Source organism: Gopherus flavomarginatus, assembly GCF_025201925.1.
Source record: "Gopherus flavomarginatus isolate rGopFla2 chromosome 13 unlocalized genomic scaffold, rGopFla2.mat.asm SUPER_13_unloc_2, whole genome shotgun sequence".
NCBI lineage: Eukaryota > Metazoa > Chordata > Testudines > Testudinidae > Gopherus > Gopherus flavomarginatus.
In genome coordinates, this window is record NW_026114610.1 from 88,166 (window position 1) to 103,285 (window position 15,120).

General features: G+C 51.2%; 2 non-coding genes across 2 annotated transcripts; one reads left to right on the top strand and one right to left on the bottom strand.

Annotated features, from left to right (window-relative positions):
- Positions 1–1,947: 1,947 nt before the first annotated feature.
- TRNAQ-CUG (transfer RNA glutamine (anticodon CUG)) lies at positions 1,948–2,019 on the bottom strand. Its single transcript has one exon. It is a non-coding gene; the product is annotated as a tRNA-Gln (tRNA).
- A 13,027-nt stretch (positions 2,020–15,046) lies between these two features.
- TRNAT-UGU (transfer RNA threonine (anticodon UGU)) lies at positions 15,047–15,120 on the top strand. Its single transcript has one exon. It is a non-coding gene; the product is annotated as a tRNA-Thr (tRNA).

Consider the following 15,120-nt stretch of genomic DNA (forward strand, 5'->3'; position numbering starts at 1 on the left):
GCAAACATCCACAAGATCATGGGGCACTTTGAGCATTGGGCTGGCAGGGGCCAGGCACCCAGCCCTCCCTCCAGAGAATGGGACCCAGCACCCCCTACTTTTTACAGGGATTAAAAAGGGGCAATGGGGGCAAATCAGAGGAGTGGGTGGCCAGGGTCTGAGCAGGGGGTGGAAATTGACTGGTCAGGGGGTCAAGCAGCTGGAGGCAGAGTTAGGAGAGAGACTGAAGGCAAAGTCAGGGAGGGGGGAAGGAGCCAGAGTTAAGCCCAGAGGGAGGCGCTACCAGAGGATTAAACCCTGGCACAGGCAGGGGCAGAGGGGTAACAGTTATCCCGGTGGGCTGAGACTCCAGTGTTTGCAAACATGGGTGGGGGGAGCAGAGGGCTTTTTTACTTCCCCTCTCACAGGCAGCACCTCTCAGCATGGGCTTCCCAGGGCTGGGCTCTTAAAGGCACAGGCATCGCACTGCCTAGACACTGCAGCTCCTCTCTGATGTAACCAACTGAGGTGCTGCAGTAGGAGACTCAATTCAGTGAAACTGGGCATTCCCTATACGCCCCCCAATCAGGGGGCTGTGCACCCCCTTCCCCGAATTTCCCCAACAGCCCCTCCCTCAGTGGTCAGGTAGTTACATGCAGCGTTGCCAATGTTGTCATTGGTTGCAAATTTGAATGGAAATTGAAACGTTAACACACTTTAAAAGCAGATACAACGTATGAAAACTACTTGTACCTGAGAAAGTAAAATAGGTATGGAAAGTCTGGACAAAGCCAGGTTTCCTCACCCAGCTGTTGTGTTTGCTGACAATGTCGGTGCATTGGCTTCTGCAGTGTTGGCCAACCTTAGAATTTCAAATGATGATTTGTAAGCGACCTGTGAAAGAGCTCTCCCCTGGCAGCTACTGATGACCAGGGTTGAGAGGAGGCTTTGGGACCAGACTGTATTTACATGAACTCACCTACACTGCTGAGGTATCCAGCGGACAGAGCTGGGCTGCCTCTGCTCTAGATGCCCTGAGGAGGGAAGGTGTGTGGGGCTCCAGTCTGGGAGTCTTCCTCCTGCCAAGCCCTGACTGTTAATCCCAGCCCTGTCACTCCTTTCTTCAAGCGCCATATGGGCCAGAGGAAAAGTGTGGTAGGAAGCAAAAGGGCCAAGCTTGTGAACATCAGGTGCAGCAGCAAGAATCCCAACTATCAGGGTAACAAGTTCTAGAGCCCTAACCCATTGTGGCCATCCCAGCCAAAGACCTGGCTCTAGGAGGTGTGAGACACCCAGCAGGAGGGGAAAGATTCACTCTTACACAGCTGGAGACAGGGAAGTTAAGCTCTGGGGTGTTACCATAAGCATCGGTGGCAAGTTTGTAGACATTTTGGTGGTGCCCAGAACCTGCCCCCAAACTCCACCCCCACCTGCCTAAGGCTCTGGGAGGGGATTTAGGCGGGAGGTCTGGGCTTCAGATCCTGGGCTGGGGATTAGGGTGCAGGGTTTAGTAGGCTTTAGGATGGAGTTTGGGTGCTGGGTGCAGGCTCCGGCAGGGTTGTAGGAAGGGGTGAGAGGTGCAGGCTGTGGGGGTGGGAAGGAGTGCACCCTCTGGGAGGGAGCATAGGGCTGAGGATGAGGGATTCATGATGCAGGAGGGGCTCAGGACTGGGGCAGAGTATCAGGGTTGGGGGTGTTGGAGAGGCTCAGGGCAGCCTGCACTAGGACTCTGGGGCAGCAGTTCTACCCAGAATCCCTCTACTCCAGCAACAGGAGCAGGCAGGAGACAGGCCCCTGCTGCTTTTTGTCAGGCAGGGACGCACCACAGGAGGGCGAGGGGTGCCAGGGCCCAGGGGAAGAGACCCAACTCCAAATATTGCTGGAGCAGGGCCCCCAGCCCTGAATATTCCTGGAGCCCGAGCACCGCAAATGTATATAACCTGCCGCCTATGACCACAAGCCAACACAAGGTCCCACTGAGATTTGAACTCAGATTACAGGATTCAGAGTCCTGAGTGCTGCCCATTACACCATGGGACCAGCTTGTGCTGCCTTCTCTGCACATCGGTGAACCTCATGGGGCTGGCTTGTGTAAGGGGGCTCTTGGCTCTATACTAAAACTTAGTGTGTGTTTGGGGTGGGGGTTGGTTGGCTAGTTCCCAGCACCAATAGAAGGGGGAAGGATCAATGGGAAATCAGGACCCTGAGACTGACAGTCCCCAGGGACAATGGGGAGAGGCCAAAGCTCCAAGTTAGCTGCACTGACAGGCCAGGCAGTGTAATGAGGGAGTCACCAGGCCAGGGGGTCCCATCCTCCATGTGAGCTGGAACTGCCTGGGCGAGAGTGGGGCAGAGCTAAGGAGAGAGCAGGAGCCCGAGAAGAGCCGGGGAGCAGAGCTGCGCAGGTATAGTGCCAGAAACTGCTACATGTAGGAATTTGCAACCTGTAGCAGTTACTGATACCTGAAGTTGTTCTTATTTGCTGACTTATCCTAACTGGCTAAAACTTGACAGTGGTTTCTCTAGCAAAGGCCAGTCCCTGGCCCCTTGGTCCAGACATCCTCCTTCATATCAGGCTAGGGGACCAGATGTCAAAGATGAAATATCAAGACATGGGGGGCGGAGCAAAAAAAAAAACCAGAGGGCCGCCCCGCCGCCAAGCGGCAGTGGCACAGCCCCATCTCCAACCAACTCTCGGCTCTGACCCCCGATACACCCCCAGCTCCCCCATCCCCTCACTCCTGGGCCCAGCCTGGGCTCCGAGCTCTGCAGCCGAGCCATGACCCGGGCCCTTCCTGCAGCTCCCGGGCAAGGGGTGAACCAGGCAGCTCCCAGCAGGAGCGTGTCAGCCCCACGTGTGTCTCTGCCCCCCGCCCACCTGGGCCCTGCCTGCTCCGCGCTGCCCCCAGCCCCATTGCGCTGCCCTGCAGGCTGCAGGGCTGGAGCAGCTTCCGCGCTGCGCTCCCGGCCATGGGCATGGCCTGTGTGCAAACCTGGGAGGGAGGAAGAATGCTGTGTGCTTGGGGAAGAGGCAGGGCCAGGGCAAGGATTTGGGGAGGGATCCAATGGGGCAGTGAGGGGGTGGGGCTGGGGGCAGGGCCAGGGCCAGGATTTGGGGATGAATCCAATGGGGGAATGAGAGGGCGGAGTTTGGGGGGGCAAGTATCCCTCCAGACTATGCCTGTGTGTCGGAGCAGAGGACAAAGTTATTTGTTTGTCCAGGGTCCCGACCAAACATCGGTCGGGACGCGGGACAAACAAGCAAATATCAGGACAGTCCCGATAAAATCAGGACGTCTGGTCACCCTACATCAGGCTTCAAGTTGAGAATCATTTCCCATTCCCGCTCTGCAGGAGGGGAGACTTTTAAACGCGCTGTCTGTGTGACTGCACATGGCTAAGCAAAGAGAACAAACCCCAAACCCCCCCGAGCTTTGGGAACCAGGTTTGTGGTGGGAATTTTGCGGTTCAGATGACTTCACACCTGGGCATTGTGATTTTTTACCAGTTTCTCTGGCATTGGGGCATTTTTGTGTTCACAGCTGTGATGGCTGAGTGGTTAAGATGTGGGAGTTGAAATCCAATAGGGTTTCCCTGCGCAGGTTTAAATCCTGCTCCCAGTGAGGCCTGTGTTTTAGCCAGTCTCTAATCCCGGCAACACCTCTGTACAACCCCCTGAGACACTCTCAATTCTCTCCCCACCCCAAGTAAATCCTGTTCTGCTCCTTTCATAGAGATCCCTGGGGCACCACCTCACACTGTGACCCTGAGGGGTCAGGCAAACTCTCAGCACCTGAAGCCGCTGGCACTCACCTGATGCCCCACAGATCAGCCATAGCCCTGGTTCTGCTCCTCTCTCTAGAGTGCGAAAAGAGCCAAGTCAGCGACTCCATGGGAGCTATGGGGCTGCAGAACCAACAGAGAAAAAATAGGTGCTCAGCGCCCATTGACAGCCAGCTCCTCCTCCACACTACAGGCCTTGCTGACAAGCTCCTCCTCTTCCCTTTCAGTGCCTCTCACTTGCCAGTGATCAGCTGTTCAGTGGGGTGCAGGAGGCACTGGGTGGGGAGGGGAAGGAGCAGGGACAGGAAGAGCTGGGGGTGTATCATAACCTTAGTCCCAGATTTGGACCTTAGCGTCCAAAATATGGGGGTTAGCATGAAAACCTCCAAGCTTAGTTACCAGCTTGGACCTGGTACTTGCTGCCACCACCCAAAAAATTAGAGTGTTTTGGGGCACTCTGGTCCCTCTGAAAAACCTTCCCTGGGGACCCCAAGACCCAAATCCCTTGAATCTCACAACAAAGGGAAATAATCCTTTTTCCCTTCCCCCCTCCAGGTGCTCCTGGAGAGATACACAGACACAAGCTCTGTGAAACTACACAGAGTGACTCCCCCTCTCCGTTCCCAATCCTGGAAACAAAAAGTACTTTCCTATTCCCCCAGAGGGAATGCAAAATCAGGCTAGCAAATCCAACACACAGATCTCCCCTGATTTCTTCCTCCCACCAATTCCCTGGTGAGTACAGACTCAATTTCCCTGAAGTAAAGAAAAACTCCAACAGGTCTTAAAAGAAAGCTTTATATAAAAAGAAAGAAAAATACATACAAATGGTCTCTCTGTATTAAGATGGTACAATACAGGGTCAATTGCTTAAAAGAATATTGAATAAACAGCCTTATTCAAAAAGAATACAAATCAAAGCACTCCAGCATTTATATTCATGCAAATACCAAAGAAAAGAAACCATAGAACTTACTATCTGATCTCTTTGTCCTTACACTTAGAAACAGAAGATTAGAAAACAGAACTACTTCTCCAAAGCTCAGAGAAAGCAGGCAGACAGACAAAAGACTCAGACACTCAATTCCCTCCACCCAAAGTTGAAAAAATCCGGTTTCCTGATTGGTCCTCTGGTCAGGTGCTTCAGGTGAAAGAGACATTAACCCTTAGCTATCTGTTTATGACACGCCCCCCAAATTGCAGACAGTGGGGAAGCTTACTGGCGGCGATTTCCTTCTAGAACTTTAAAATAAACAGATTAATACAACACATGCACCTTTACATATACTACTAAGTATATAACTAACAGACTTCTACCTTTTAAGAACACTTTTTAACTACTGAATTCTGGGAAACTCTCACGGGAGAGTGCATCAGCAACTTTATTAGAAGCTCCTGTGATGTGTTGAATTTCAAAATCAAAATCTTGGAGAGCTAAACTCCAACGAAGAAGTTTCTTGTTGTTCCCCTTGGCAGTATGAAGCCACTGTAGTGCAGCATGGTCAGTTTGTAGTTGGAACCGCCGTCCCCAAACATATGGGCGTAGCTTTTCCAGGGCGTACACAATGGCATAGCATTCCTTTTCACTGACTGACCAGTGACTTTCCCTCTCAGACAGTTTCTTACTGAGAAACACGACAGGATGGAAGTTGTGATCTGTTGCTTCCTGCATGAGCACTGCTCCAATACCACGCTCAGATGCATCTGTGGTTACTAGGAATGGTTTGTCAAAATCCGGGGCCCTGAGCACAGGGTCAGACATGAGCGTTGCCTTAAGTTGGGTAAAGGCCTTTTGACACTCATCAGTCCACCTAACTACATTTGGCTGGGTCTTTTTGGTCAGGTCGGTCAGTGGGGCAGCGATTTGGCTGTAGTGTGGTACAAATCGCCTGTAGTATCCGGCCAAGCCTAAGAAGGATTGGACCTGCTTTTTGGACCGTGGGACAGGCCACTTTTGGATAGCATCCACCTTGGCCTGTAGGGTGTTTATGGTTCCTCGACCCACCTGGTGCCCCAGGTAAGTCACTCTGTTTTGGCCTATTTGACACTTTTTGGCCTTAACAGTTAGTCCTGCCTGCCTGATGCGCTCAAAGACCTTTTCCAGGTGTAGTAGGTGTTCGGGCCAGGAGTCTGAAAAAATGGCCACATCATCGAGGTAGGCAACTGCAAATTCTCCCAGTCCAGCTAGTAGACCATCTACCAGCCTCTGGAAGGTGGCGGGTGCATTTCGAAGGCCGAAAGGAAGGACATTGAATTCATACACCCCCACATGGGTGACGAATGCTGACCTCTCCTTGGCAGGTTCATCTAGCGGTACTTGCCAGTACCCCTTGGTTAAGTCTATTGTAGAGATGAACTGGGCACATCCCAACTTCTCCAATAGCTCATCGGTACGTGGCATTGGATAGTTGTCCGGACGAGTTACAGCATTTAGCTTACGGTAGTCCACGCAAAAGCGTATTTCCCCATCTGGTTTGGGTACCAGAACCACTGGAGATGCCCATGCACTGGTAGATGGGCGGATTATACCCATCTGTAGCATGTTCTGGATCTCCCGTTCTATAGCAGCTTGGGCATGAGGAGACACCCGGTAGGGTGGGGTTCTGATTGGGTGAGCATTACCTGTATCAATGGAGTGGTATGCCCGTTCAGTCCGTCCTGGGGTGGCTGAGAACAATGGGGCGAAGCTAGTGCACAGCTCCTTGATTTGTTGCCGCTGCAGACGTTCCAGGGTGGTTGAGAGGTTCACCTCTTCCACGCCACCGTCTTTTTTCCCGTCGTAGTAGACACCGTCAGGCCACTCAGCATCATCTCCCTGGACTGTAAACTGACAAACCTGTAAGTCTCTGGAATAGAAAGGCTTGAGAGAATTAACATGGTACACTTTAGGCTTTAGTGAGGAATTGGGAAATGCTATGAGGTAGTTTACAGCTCCCAGGCGCTCTTGGACCGTGAATGGCCCTTCCCATGATGCTTCCATCTTATGGGCCTGTTGCGCCTTCAAGACCATAACCTGGTCTCCTACCGTGAAGGAACGTTCTCTGGCATGTCTGTCATACCAGGCCTTTTGCTCTTCTTGAGCATCCTTTAGGTTCTCTCTAGCAAGGGCTAAAGAGTGTCGGAGGGTGCTTTGTAGGTTGCTTACAAAGTCCAGAATGTTAGTTCCTGGAGAAGGCGTAAACCCCTCCCATTGCTGCTTCACCAACTGTAATGGCCCCTTAACCTCGTGACCATACACAAGTTCAAATGGTGAAAACCCTAAACTGGGATGTGGTACAGCCCTGTAGGCAAACAGCAACTGCTGCAACACTAGGTCCCAATTATTGGAGAATTCGTTGATGAATTTTCGTATCATGGCCCCCAAAGTTCCATTGAACCTTTCCACCAGGCCATTGGTTTGATGGTGGTACGGGGTGGCAACCAAGTGATTCACCCCATGAGTTTCCCACAGTTTTTCCATGGTCCCTGCCAGGAAATTAGACCCTGAATCTGTAAGGATGTCAGAGGGCCAACCTACCCTGGCAAAGATGTCTGTTAAGGCCAGGCACACAGTGTTAGCCCTGGTGTTGCCTAGAGCTACTGCTTCTGGCCATCGGGTAGCAAAGTCCACAAAAGTCAGTACGTACTGCTTTCCTCTGGGTGTCTTTTTTGGGAAAGGACCCAGAATATCCACAGCTACTCGCTGAAATGGGACCTCAATTATGGGGAGTGGCTGGAGAGGGGCCTTGACCTGGTCTTGAGGCTTTCCCACTCTTTGGCATACCTCACAAGACCGGACATACTTGGCAACGTCCTTGCCCATCCCCTCCCAGTGGAAGGACTTCCCCAACCGGTCTTTGGTTCTGTTCACCCCAGCATGGCCACTGGGATGATCATGGGCTAAGCTTAAGAGCTTCCCTCGGTACTTAGTTGGAACCACCAACTGTTTTTGCGGCTGCCATTCTTCCCGGTGTCCACCAGAAAGAATTTCCTTGTATAAAAGTCCTTGGTCTATAACAAACCGGGATCGATTAGAAGAGCTGAGAGGCGGTGGGGTGCTCCGTGCCGCCGCCCACGCTTTCTGAAGGCTGTCATCTGCTTCCTGCTCAGTCTGGAACTGTTCCCTTGAGGCTGGGGTCACCAGTTCTTCCTCAGACTGTGGACTTGGGCTTGGTCCCTCTGGAAGCGATGTAGGTGATGGGGTTGTTTCCGTTGCTGGTGCACCTGAGGGTATTTCAGGCTCTGGCTGAGCCTTTTGGGTATGGCTGTCTGTTGCTTCTGCCAGTTGTGGCTCGCTGGCGCCCTCTGGCGTTGAGTTTGAAGATGTGGTTGCACTTTCTGGTGCTGGTTGCTGTTCCAGTTCCGGGCCTGGGACTGGAGATGCTGTGGCTGTTTCAGTGGTAGGCATGGAATCTGGGTCCACTACCTCTGTCTGGGTCTCTGGTAACCCAGACGGGGTGTCTGTGGACGGTTCAGGAACAGGAATGGGTCTGGAAGCTTGCCTGGTTTGGCTACGTGTAACCATTCCCACTCTCTTGGCCCGCCTCACCTGGTTGGCCAAGTCTTCCCCCAGTAGCATGGGGATAGGATAATTGTCATAGACTGCAAAAGTCCACATTCCTGACCAGCCTTTGTACTGGACAGGCAGTTGAGCTGTAGGCAAGTCTACAGCTTGTGACATGAAGGGGTAAATTGTAACTTTGGCCAGTTCATCAACGCCAGTTGATGAATTTGGGGTCAACGAAGGATTGGCGGATAGCTGACACTTGTGCCCCCGTGTCTCTCCACGCAGTAACCTTCTTTCCGCCCACTCTCAAATTTTCCCTTCGCTCCAAGGGTATTTGAGAGGCATCCGGGCCTGGGGATCTTTGGTGTGATGGTGGTGTAATGAATTGCACTCGCATGGTGTTCTTGGGACAGTTGGCCTTGATATGTCCCAGTTCATTACACTTAAAGCATCTTCCATCTGATGGGTCACTGGGCCGAGGTGAGTTACTGGAGACTGGTGAGGTGGAAGGGTAGGGTGTCTGTGGCTTTACTTGGGTGGTATGTGGGGTCTTTGGCTGTCCTCGGTTGTAGGGTTTATGGTCTGTGTGCCCCCTGGGGTAATCGTTCCCCTTGACAGTAGCTTTCTTGCTTTCTGCCAGTTCCATCCATTTGGCTCCAATCTCCCCCGCCTCAGCGATATCTTTGGGATTTCCATCTTGTATGTACCATGTGATGTCTTCAGGAACACCATCCAAGAACTGCTCCATTTGTATGAGGAGGTGCAGTTCTTCCAAGGTTTGAACGTTGTTTCCTGTTATCCAGGCCTCATAGTTTTTTGCAATGTAGTAGGCGTGTTTGGGAAATGACACCTCTGGTTTCCACTTTTGGGTTCTGAAGCGCCGACGGGCATGATCTGGGGTTATCCCCATTCGGTATCTGGCCTTGGTTTGAAAAAGTTTATAGTCATTCATTTGGTGCTTAGGCATTTCAGCTGCCACCTCTGCTAAAGGTCCACTGAGCTGTGACCTCAATTCTACCATGTACTGGTCTTCGGGGATGTTGTACCCAAGACAGGCTCTTTCAAAATTTTCCAAGAAGGCCTCGGTGTCATCACCTGCCTTGTAGGTGGGAAATTTCCTGTGCTGTGGAGCAATAATGGGCGATGGGTTGTTAGGATTGGCTGGAGTCTGTTGCTTAGCCTTTTCTAATTCCATGGCCTGTTGGTGGGCTTCCCTCTGGAGTTCTATCTGTCTTCTGTGGGCTGCCTCTTCTTCTGCTTGTTTCCTTCGGTGGGCCACCTCTTCTTCTTCTAGTTTTCTTTTGTGTGCTGCCTCTTTGGCTGCCTGTTCTCTTTGGTAGGCTGCCAGTTTGATGCTTTCTTCCTTTTCTTTCAGCTCCACCTCTTTTTGTCTTTTTTCCAGTTGTCGCCTGTGTTCAGCTTCTTTGATTTGTTCTTCGGCCTCCATTTTTGTCTTGGTAGACATGGTTCCTGTTTTCTTGTGTTGGGGTGCCCTCTGGTGTTTCTCTTCTGAACTGCAGGCTCTGTTGCCTCCTGAAGTCTGCCTAGCAACAGTGCCTTTAGCTAATCTTCAATGTTAAGTAAACCTGAAAAACCACTTTATTTGCATATATATAGTGCTGGTAATGACTCTCAATGGGAGTGCTATTGTGTGACAAAAGACCCTTAACAGTTTGGTAATGGCTTCTTGCTTAACATGCAAGCCACCAACTGCCAGAGAGAGCAGAAAAAAAATTCTCTTTGGTTCCCTTTTAAAACCAAACTGTTTCTCTCTGCTAAAAAGCCCTTAGCAGAGAAAAGAAAAATATAATATTCCTACTGGCTTCTGGATTCTGTCTATATCCCACCACTGCTACACCATATCATAACCTTAGTCCCAGATTTGGACCTTAGCGTCCAAAATATGGGGGTTAGCATGAAAACCTCCAAGCTTAGTTACCAGCTTGGACCTGGTACTTGCTGCCACCACCCAAAAAATTAGAGTGTTTTGGGGCACTCTGGTCCCTCTGAAAAACCTTCCCTGGGGACCCCAAGACCCAAATCCCTTGAGTCTCACAACAAAGGGAAATAATCCTTTTTCCCTTCCCCCCTCCAGGTGCTCCTGGAGAGATACACAGACACAAGCTCTGTGAAACTACACAGAGTGACTCCCCCTCTCCGTTCCCAATCCTGGAAACAAAAAGTACTTTCCTATTCCCCCAGAGGGAATGCAAAATCAGGCTAGCAAATCCAACACACAGATCTCCCCTGATTTCTTCCTCCCACCAATTCCCTGGTGAGTACAGACTCAATTTCCCTGAAGTAAAGAAAAACTCCAACAGGTCTTAAAAGAAAGCTTTATATAAAAAGAAAGAAAAATACATACAAATGGTCTCTCTGTATTAAGATGATACAATACAGGGTCAATTGCTTAAAAGAATATTGAATAAACAGCCTTATTCAAAAAGAATACAAATCAAAGCACTCCAGCACTTATATTCATGCAAATACCAAAGAAAAGAAACCATAGAACTTACTATCTGCTCTTTGTCCTTACACTTAGAAACAGAAGATTAGAAAACAGAACTACTTCTCCAAAGCTCAGAGAAAGCAGACAGACAGACAAAAGACTCAGACACTCAATTCCCTCCACCCAAAGTTGAAAAAATCCGGTTTCCTGATTGGTCCTCTGGTCAGGTGCTTCAGGTGAAAGAGACATTAACCCTTAGCTATCTGTTTATGACAGAGTGGGAGAGGAATGGGTCAGGAAGGTGCAGGAAGGGAAGAGATGGGACAGGATGGGGTGGGGACTTGGGGGAAGGGGTGTAGTGGGGGCAGGGCCTGGGGAGGAAAGGGGGGGATTTGTCCCATACCCCAGACCCCTCTAGGGCCGGCCCTGAAGGGAAGCACTGACTATTACAGTGGTAATAAAACTGACCAGCATTGTGGGGGAGGCTGAGGGAGATCCGCACTCATCAGGTCTCTTCTCTCCCCCACGGTGAGCCAGACACTGCTCTCTCCTGACTCTCACTCTAGCAGCTGGACGCCAAGGAACCATATCCCCACAGGAAGTTCATTGAGTGTCCCTGTGGTGCTGGGGGGGCTGGCGCTTCTGCTGGCTCTGGGGCTGGCAGGGGGGTTGATTTCTGCACACTCGCAGCTGCCAGGCCGGAGGGGGCACTTGGGACCTTACCAGACTGGCTCAGTGAAGACGGGGGGTTGACAGAGCAATACAGATGCTCTCCAGAGCACGGAGCCGCATCCGCCCATGCAGCCAGGCAATGAGCATTTCCCACAGCCTGGAGCCGAGGGGGAGGCAGCAGCTGCTGTTCCAGCTCCTGAGGGACAGGCCCTGTCAGCCAACAGACACTTCTTACTCACCTCAGCTAATGGTGCCGGGTTCCTCCAGTGGGGGTGTGGAGCAGCCGTTTGTTTTCCTGTCCCTTTTGTGTGCAACTGCTGACAAAAACATTCCAGATAGGGAAGCAACTGGCCAAAATGTTTTCACGCAGGTGCCAAAGTAGCTCAGTTGAGTGAGCGTTAAACCAAAGCTCTAAAGGTCCCTGGTTCAATCCCTGGGTTTGGCAGGCCTTGTCATCCCTCTTTATGCAGGGGATGTTTTCTGGGAGCACAGCAGTGCCTGCACCCAAGGTGAGTTCCTGAGCTTGGGCTCTGCAGTAGGAAAACATAGAACAGGCTTCTGCCCCTAGATGGCCCACCTCACCTTTAATAATGAGAACTGTCTTTCCCAACATGGTAGGAAGAAAGTGAGGCAGGATAGCCCTCAGGAATGGTGCCAGAGGGCTGCTGGGCAGTGACAGGCAGGGATTGGGGATGGAAGCTCCTCTGTGCAGCTGAGCAATGGCAGTACCAGGGAAGGGGCATCTGTTAAACTGACCCAGCACACCTCTCCTCCTCTGGGCACTTAGAGCAGAAGCAGCTGGTGCTGATGGCTCCAAGGGCAGGCTTAAAAGCCACAGAGCAACTGAGGTCAGAGCTAGAGGAGGGCAGGACCATGCCTTTGTGTGGCCTTCAGACAGGCACAAAAACACTTAGCCAGGCTGCTCCCTGCCATGCCAAACACCCACTGAAGGTCACCAGCATGCGGGGCAGCTGCTGATGCTCTCTGGATAACATCATAAATTGGTAGGAAAGCAGGGCCAGCCCCCATGGTGAGGCCTCTAACTGGTCCCACTCAAGGTGCTCACTTTTGCAGTGGGGCAGGAGATTTTACCCCAAGAGGCTTTTCCCAAGCTGGCGAGAAGCAGAGAAACACCCAGGCTCCGAAGACGCTATATAGTAAGTACCCTCCAGCACAGGGTCAGGTGCACACGCCAGCCCGGGCAGTCACCCACTTTCTTTGACAAGTCACGAATGGCAAAGGCTAGACTGGAAGCACCTGGGTCTCATATCCCAGCCTTTGTGACACCCAACCCCCAACTCCTTCCCGGGGCTCTAGCTGAAGCCAGAGCATTGGCCTGAGCAGCCAAGAAGAGGTTCCAACCCTGAAGGGAACAGGACTTTCAGCACAATGGTAAAACTGCAGAAACACAACCACCAAGGGACTCCAACCCTCAATCTTTTGATCCACACTCAGATACCTTATCCATTAGGCCACATGAGGGTTCCCTAGGACTTTTTTTGCCTCTCTTTTGCCTACCTGCTCGCTCTTGTGGTGAATGGTGAAGATGGTTTCAACAAGCCCAGGCAGCTCAGTTGGTAAAGCATCAGGCTCTTAATCTGAAGGTTCAAGCCCCTCTCTGGGTGCTCAGGTTTTAAGTGGCCTTGTGTGCCAGGAGCCAAATGATTCCTGGTGCTGTCCACCAGCCACATGCAGATTCCCAGAAGCCATGGCCATTTCCTGGAAAGGTTCCTTTCCTCAGGAATCAGGAGAGAGGCCACATCCACAGGAGCAGGCCTAGAACAGGCAGTCTCTGGCTGGCAGGAAGAGCTGTGGGGCCAGGTGCTGAGAAAGCTCAGAGGGAGACCAGCAGAGATGAGGGGAAGAGAGACAGAGAAGCAATGAGTACAGAGGGCAAGTGTACAGGGGGTTCAGGTCCGGCTATTGTGGGGAACTTCCCTGGTTTATACATGACCCTGGTGCAATTGGCCAGAGAAAGGATCTCAGTCCCCACCTCCTTACCAGAGGCCTGCCTGACCCCAAGGATGCTCTTTCTACTCTCATGTGTGGCAGAGTCCTCGTAACCCCAACAAGGCTGGGCCCAGGAATCCTGCTGAGAAACCAATACTAGTCTGGCAGGGGAATTTGGTTTGAATGTATTATTAGTATTCTCTTCTGATTTCTGAATCAGTTCAGTTCAGTCTTTGTCCTCCAGGTGTGTTTCCAGCTGTTGAGCTATGGGGGAGAGAGGCCAAATCATGGTGTCTCTACCCTTCTTTCATATTTTCTTCCAGCTTGTTAGGAAGCTCCTTTGCTAGGATGTGAATCAAGCAGTGTCCATCCTCACAAGGCAGACTTGTACAAACCATATGATCATTATATGAGAGTGGTGAATATGGGGCTTCCAGGGTGCTGCTTTGAGCACAGCGTGCCGCACCTGGGCTTCCATTGCAATGGAGACGTACCCTTAGAGTCCATCTCTCCTGGGATAAAGATGGCAGCAGGGCTGGCCTGGCTCATCTGACTTGGGCTCATGGACGTAAAGCTGAGGGGCTAAAAACTGTGGTGCAGATATTTGTGTTCACACTGAAGCCTGGGTTCAAAAACTCCCACCGCTCGTGGGGCCTGAGAGGTTGGGCTCAAGCCCATATGTCTGCACTGTAATTTTATAGAGGTTTGGAGGGAGTTTAGCAAGTGGAAATAGTAAAACTGCATTGAGGGGAGTGGACCACTGACCTATCAGCTCTTAACACCCAAACTTTTAGTAACTCTATTATCAGTGCCTGTGCGTGTAATTTAAACCATAGGTCCATCTAGTTCTGAATCTTGTCTTCTATCAGTAGCCAATGCCAGGTGCTCCAAAAGCCACTCCCCAAGGCACCACTGGGAGTTGAATCCAGGATCTCCTCTTTACAAAACAGGTACTTTAACCACCTAAGCCATAGTACCTGCTGTTACTTAAAGCATCGTGTCTGCCCACACCTGACTGTCTGCCAATCCCCACTGGGTCCTGACAAATGTTGCTCATGTTTGGCTTCTGTAAAGCAGAAGAGCAGGTGAAGTTTTGCTCCCAAGATGTGTGTGTGATTCTTTGGACAGATCTACACTACAAAATTAGGTTGGTGTAATTACGTTACTTAGGCTGGCAATGCAGTATATCAACCTAATCCCAGGGCAGATAGCGGCTCAGCTGTCAGAACTTTCTGGAACTATGAAAGGGGAGGGGCCCAGCCTCTGTAGCAGGAATGCAGGGCAGGTGAGTTCACAGTGGGCATTATGGGATACTGATGGAGGCCAGTTATGGTGATATAATGAACAGCAGCATTTACACTGACAATTTGTCACTTTAAGTTTGCTGCACAAAGCTCTAGGCCTCTCATTGAGGTGGTTTTATTTTGTCACCAAAACAGGGCAGTTTTGATGCCAGACATGGCATTGGAGTGTGTGCACCAGCCAAAAGCTGCTGACCAAGGGAGCGTTGTGTGTTTTTCACACACCTGAGCAATACAATGATGCTGAAATAACTTTGTAGTGCAGACCTGGCCAAAGAATCACACACACACACACACAGAGCTTGCAAGAAAAAGCTCACCTGCTTCTCTGCTTTGGAGAATCCAAACACAAGCAAAGCTTGTCAGGCCCCAGTGGGGATGGCAGGGAGTCAGGTGTGGGCAGACACTGTGCTTCAACCACAGGTGGGCACCGTGGCTTAGCTGGTTAAAGCCCCTGTCTTGTAAGCAGGAGATCCTGGGTTCAACTCCCAGCGGTGTCT